Source organism: Rhinopithecus bieti, unplaced genomic scaffold (genome assembly GCF_001698545.2).
Source record: "Rhinopithecus bieti isolate Rb0 unplaced genomic scaffold, ASM169854v2 scaffold_81659, whole genome shotgun sequence".
Classification (NCBI taxonomy): domain Eukaryota; kingdom Metazoa; phylum Chordata; class Mammalia; order Primates; family Cercopithecidae; genus Rhinopithecus; species Rhinopithecus bieti.
The window spans coordinates 1,456,143-1,462,083 of NW_016837762.1; the positions used below are offsets into that span (position 1 = coordinate 1,456,143).

The window sequence follows — 5,941 nt, forward strand, 5'->3', positions numbered from 1 at the left end:
GGCGGCTGCATCCACCTCTCCTATCAGCAGTCAGTGTCAATTGAATTAGTCTATGTCACTGTTAATAAGGGAACCTGGCTGAGCACGCTGGCTCACGCCTGTAGTCCCGGCACTTTGGGAGGCTGAGGCAGGCAGATCACCTGAGATCAGGGGATCAAGACCAGCCTGGCCAACATGGTGAAACCCCGTCTCTACCAAAAATACAAAAATATTAGCTGAGTGTGGTGGCGGGTGCCTGTAATCCTAGCTATTTGGGAGGCTGAGGCAGGAGAATCCCTTGAACTCGGGAGGTGGAGGTTGCAGTGAGCTGAGATTGCGCCACTGCACTCCAGCCTGGGTGACAAGAGTGAGACTCTGTCTCAAATAAATAAAGAAATAAATAATAAAGACACCTAAGCAGGATGGCCAAATATCCAAATGAGTCCAAATGCAAGAGGGAATCTCCCAGAAAGCAGGATGCAGGGATAAAGAAATGGAATGGAAGAAGGAAAAGTAAGAAATATGGACTCTAGACACAGGAGGTTAAAAAGCCCTCTTTTAAGGATTCCAGTAGGAAAAAAAAAAATTGAGAAGAGGGAGCAGAACTAACGAAGAAATTACAGAGAAGAATTTCGTAAAACTGAGGTCCTCAAATTGAAAGTTCCCTGGAGGAAAAAGCAAGATACATTTTAAAAAATGAAACAAATAACCCCTGTAGATTAGAGTAAGATGTCAGAATATCAAGGATAAAGAAAAGCTAAAATCTTTGAGAGAGAAAAAGCAGGTCACACACCATGGCATGTGAATCAGTCTAACATCACACTTCACTAGCAGCACCCAGCAGAAGACAGTGGAGTAGTCACTTTCTGAAATGCTGAGAAAAAGTGGCCTTGTTACAGAATTCTCTTCCCAATCAAATTATCATTCAAGTGTGAGGGGTAAAATTAGATGTTCTTGGACATATAAGACCTGAGAAAATGTCCCAACCATCCATTATCCTGAAGAATTGCTGGAAAGTGTAGTCCAGCAAGAAGCAAAGACAGTAGCAAAATTTATAGTTGGCCTTAATAACTATTGAGTATAAAACGCGTGTGTGTGTGTGCCGATTTGGAACCACTTGTTTTGGCTTTAAAAAAAGCTTAAAAACCATGGAAAAAGGGATGAGGTCAAACTTCTATCATATAGCACCCTCTGTATTAATTCTGTATACACAGGGTGTTTCTTCTCTTACCCTCTGGAGGAGCCAAGTGAATCAGGAGAGTTTCCTTTATGGTCCCTGATGGGCACAGCCTGTCCTCTCTGCCATCTGGATGGGACAGGAGAGATGAACTCTCAGATAGATGACCCTGGAGGAGGAGGTGGACACCTCATCCTTCATCCTTCCCAGGCCATGTACCCACTGGGAAAGGGCCTTTGAGGGATCTTCACACACTGCAGAGGTGAGGAGGGGCATGGGTTCCTCTTCTAAGTGCTGGCAGTTGTGCCAATAGGAAGGGGGCTACCTGGGAAATAGGCATGTTCAAAATGGCAGCTTTATCTTCCCTTTTCCTCGCCAACCACATGTGCAGTAGGGGGCAGATAACATGGAGCTAGTCAGGCAAATAGCCCATTTGCATAATAAGATTAAAGTGGGGCAGCCAGCTTCCCTCAAGCTATGTACACATCACACCTGGTCCAACCAATCTTTGGGCCCTATGTAAATCAGACACTGCCTCCTCAAGCCTTTCTGTAAAACCCTGTGCACTCTGTAACTGGCCAGAACTCCCACTCAGGAGCCCCTCTCTTTTGCAAAAGAGAGAGCTGTTTTCCTTTCTCTTTGTTTTGCCTATTAAAACTCTGCTCCTAGACCCAGTTCCTGTGTGTCTGCACACTCAATTTCCCTGGCATAAGATGGCGAACCTCAGATATTTACCCCAGAGAGCAACGTTGCTTCAGAATTGCTGAAACATATGGTAATTCTATGTTTAATTTGTTGAGGCACCACCATATTGTTTTCCAAAGTGGTTGCACCATTTTACGTTCTTGCCCATTCCCAATGCATCCGGCTTCCAGTTTCTCAATATCCAACACTTGTTATTTTCTTTTCTTTTCTTTTCTTTTTTTTTTTCTTTTTTTGAGGCAGAATCTCATTCTGTTGCCCAGGCCGGAGTGCAGTGGCACGATCTGGGCTCACTGCAAGCTCCACCTCCTGAGTTCACACCATTCTCCTGCCTCAGCCTCCTGAGTAGCTGGGACTACAGGTGCCTGCCACCACGCCCAGCTAATTTTTTGTATTTTTAGTAGAGACAGGGTTTCACTGTATTAGCCAGGATGGTCTCGATCTCCTGACCTCATGATCCACCTGCCTTGGCCTCCCAAAGTGGTGGGATTACAGGCGTGAGCCACCACACCTGGCCATTATTTTCTAATACGTTTTTTTCATTAGTAGCCTTCCTAATGAGTGTGAAGTAGTATCTCATTGTGGTTTTGATTTGCATTTTCCTAATGATTGATTAGTGATGCTGAGCATCTTTTCATATGCTTATTGACCATTTGTATACATATCATCTTTGGATAAATGGCTATTCAAGTCCTTTGCCCATTTTTTATTTGGACTGATTTTGTTGTTGAGTTACAGGAGTTCTTATTTCTAAATGTTTAGTTTTTTTTTTTTCTTTTTTTAAAGAGAGGGCATCTCACTGTATCAGCTCAGCTGGAGTGCAGTGGTGAGATCAGAGCTCACCACAGCCTCCCAACTCCTGTTCTCAAGTGATCCTCCTGCCTCAGCCTCCCAAGTAACTGGGACTATAGGTGTGCACTACCACATCCAGCTAATTTTTTTTTTCTTTTTGTAGAGATGGAGTCCTACTTTGTTTCCCAGGCTGGTCTTGAACTCCTTGCTTCAAGCAATCCTCCCATCTCTGCCTCCCAAAGTGTTGGAATTACAAGCATGAGCCACTGTGCTTGGCCAGGAGTTCTTTATATATTCTGGATACCAATCCCTTATCAGATACATGATTTGCAAATATTTTCTTTGATTCTCCTAGGGTTGCCTCTTCACTGTGTTGATTGTGTCCTTTGATGCATTTGAAACCCTCCTGAGCCCTTCCCTCCAGTATCCTGCCCCTACTGTCAGGCTGCTCTGCACTTTGCATGGGGTTTTGGGGTATTGGGAGTACTCCTCGACCTTGTATCCTGCTGCCTCCCTGGGTGGGCTGCACCCACTGAGGGATGGGGGAGTGGCAGGTGCTTCATCCCTCTGTGATTTCTGCCCCAGGTCCTCTTTTAACAAACGCAAATCCTATTATGAGAATTTGCTAACACATTTTAAAAATATGCAAATGGATTGGGAGCTTATTTCAGAGACATTTTTTTTAAAGAACAAGTAACCTATATATTTTTAAAATCTAGAGAATGTACAACTCCTCTGCCACAACATGAGGGAGAAGAGTCTGCAGACGGCTGATTGGTGATGACTGAACACGATGGAAAGGCAAGTCGCTATGCCGGAAGCCTTTGAAGGGAGCCAGCAGGGTCCGTGGGAGGTTCAGGACACATACCTACAGCCCTGCTTCCGGCCCCACCCTTGGGGAAACCTTTTGCCGGTGATCCTGGGACTCCACTGGGAAGGCCCCAGGAGGTGAAGCATCCTCTGCAGAGGAGATGACACATCTGGAGGTAGAAGACAGACCTCCATCTGGGCTCCGTTTAACTGCTGTGATTTGGGATTGTAACTTACCCCATGAAGCCTCAGTTTCCCACATGGAAAATCAAATCAATCATTGTTATAACATTTTACTTTTTTGTTATGTGATGTAATTTACACAGTGCTTTCGTAGATATTATCCAATTTAGTGAAATAATACAGAGCAATGCACTTTGAAAAGAATAAAATGCTTAACATGTGTGAGGAATTATTTTCTTTCTTTGAAAACTACTCCGGATGGTTTGGCTATTGTTTAGTTAAGAGAATTACACAACTTTTGAGACATGGTTCCTTATCTTGTGTAGGCTGAAAGGCAATTAAACAATTATTCATGTCAGAATCTGAGGTAAATAAAAGGCTGCTTCAAAGAGTCCACTTACGGATTGAAAAGCAGTTGAGTAGAAACAGAGAGTGGTCTGTAATTTCCTTCTGGAAGGAATATCCACTCCATATGGCCTGAAGCAAGAATTTCAAACTATAAAAACTTTAAGTTTTTTTACTCCGATTTGTCCCAGCCATTTTCTGAACAGCCTATGGAAGCCATCCGCTCCTCTAAACAAAAATAAGCTAAGAGACAGAAAGAACGATTTGATTTCTGTGTGTAGAGATTGTTCGGTCATAAATCAGTGTCTTTTTCCAAGAGGAAGGTGCCAGCAACAAAAATTGGTCACAAAAAGGACATTAAACTTTAGTAGTCTCTTCACTGTTCCCTCCCACATCCAGCTGCCAACAGCAGAGACAACTGTGAGACACAGTGACATGAAGTGACTGCTCTACTGCCGGGCAACAGGCGACCTGGATGCCAGGCTCCCTGGCGGAAGAAATAGAAAGTCAATAGCAAACACGGATGCCTTCCTCCCTACCACATCACCTCCACTTTTCACCATTGCCTGTGTGATACACCCGCCCCACAATGCCTTCCTCAGCCTTTTACTTCTGTTTCCAGTGAGTCAAGAAAAACTTCTCCAACTTGCCCTGTGGAGATGAACGAGCCCATAAGCCACTTACACGTGTGACCTTTACACAGCCTGGACCCCCATAGAGCAGCCAAACATGCAGTCCTGCAAACAAAAGGAATTTCAAGATATCTCTGATCTTTCCCTAATTATCCCAAAACCCAAAGGGGATCCATATACACAGTCCGAAGCCTGCTTTAAGGAGGCATCCTCCCCTGTGTATTCCCAGCATCCTGTAGTTTCCCACTCTGCAACTCCAAACTCAGCTTCTCCCATCACCAGCCCCCAGCCTCTTTTCTTTCCCTCTCCCCATACCCCACTGCCTCTATTTTTTATTATTGCAGATTGACCAAGTGTCTATGAAGCTGCAGCGAGGTTTCTTTTTTGGAGCAGGGAATGGGGAGTGATTGGGCTTGGCTGTGACAAAATGAGTTTTGGCAGGCTCAGTGGGCAGAAGCCATGAACACCATCCCAGTAAGTACAACGGACTCTAGAAGCGTAGCGTTCCCTTAGTTCCTGGCTGGAAACCCAGCTCCCCGCCTCCTCCCAGCCATCAAGCTGGGAGCTGTGACGATGTCAGAGCCTGAGCTCCTGCCCAGACTTCTGGGCGAAGTGGTCCCATGGAGCAAAGCTTGGTTTGGAAGATTTGGAGAATGTGAGAGAACGTTCTCTTACCACAACCTCTTCCCCCACCGCAGCCCCTTCCTAAGTTGCCTTTGAAATCTATTTTTGCCAGGGCAAAAAATAGGGGCAGTGGACAGTTTCTGCCAACAGTGAGTTTGTTCCAAGCCCACCCCACAGTCATGGGTCCCTCGGAGTGTCACTGAGTCACAGGACTCATGGAACTCTGCCTTTGTCATGAAGATAAACTACTGTGATCACTTTAAAAATCTTTCTCATCATGTCCTTGGGAAGATAAAGGGGCGGAATTGAACAGAAAGGGGCAGAGGTGGGACTTTTTTTCACTAACCTTAACCTTCATGCCAAGAACAGAGATCTCTGTCTGAAAGCATGTCTCAGATGACCATTTATTTGCTCTGCCTGGTAAACCTTGGTGTGATGTGTGGCTCTGAGCGTTAGTCATTCCCTGCTGGGAAGGAGGTTAGAACTCCAGAAACAAGGCTATTGCAGAATTGGACTGTGTGGGTCACTAAACCACAGGGGAAAGGGTGGAGAAGCAGCTGGTGTCCTGCTTAAAGGTCACAAAGCATTATTTCTACTTTAATATCCAGAGTTCAAGTGGAAATAAACTGAGAAGGTTAAGATCTAAGTGAAAATTAACTGAAGGCAACTGTGCCATTTGGACTCTGAGATGTACTTG

General features: G+C 44.9%; 1 long non-coding RNA gene across 1 annotated transcript; it reads right to left on the bottom strand.

The window, feature by feature from the left end:
* Positions 1–3,312: 3,312 nt before the first annotated feature.
* LOC108524853 (uncharacterized) lies at positions 3,313–4,141 on the bottom strand. Its single transcript, XR_001884149.1, has 2 exons — positions 4,045–4,141; positions 3,313–3,610 (listed from the first exon to the last, which is right to left on the bottom strand). It is a non-coding gene; the product is annotated as an uncharacterized LOC108524853 (long non-coding RNA).
* Between the last annotated feature and the right edge of the window lie 1,800 nt (positions 4,142–5,941).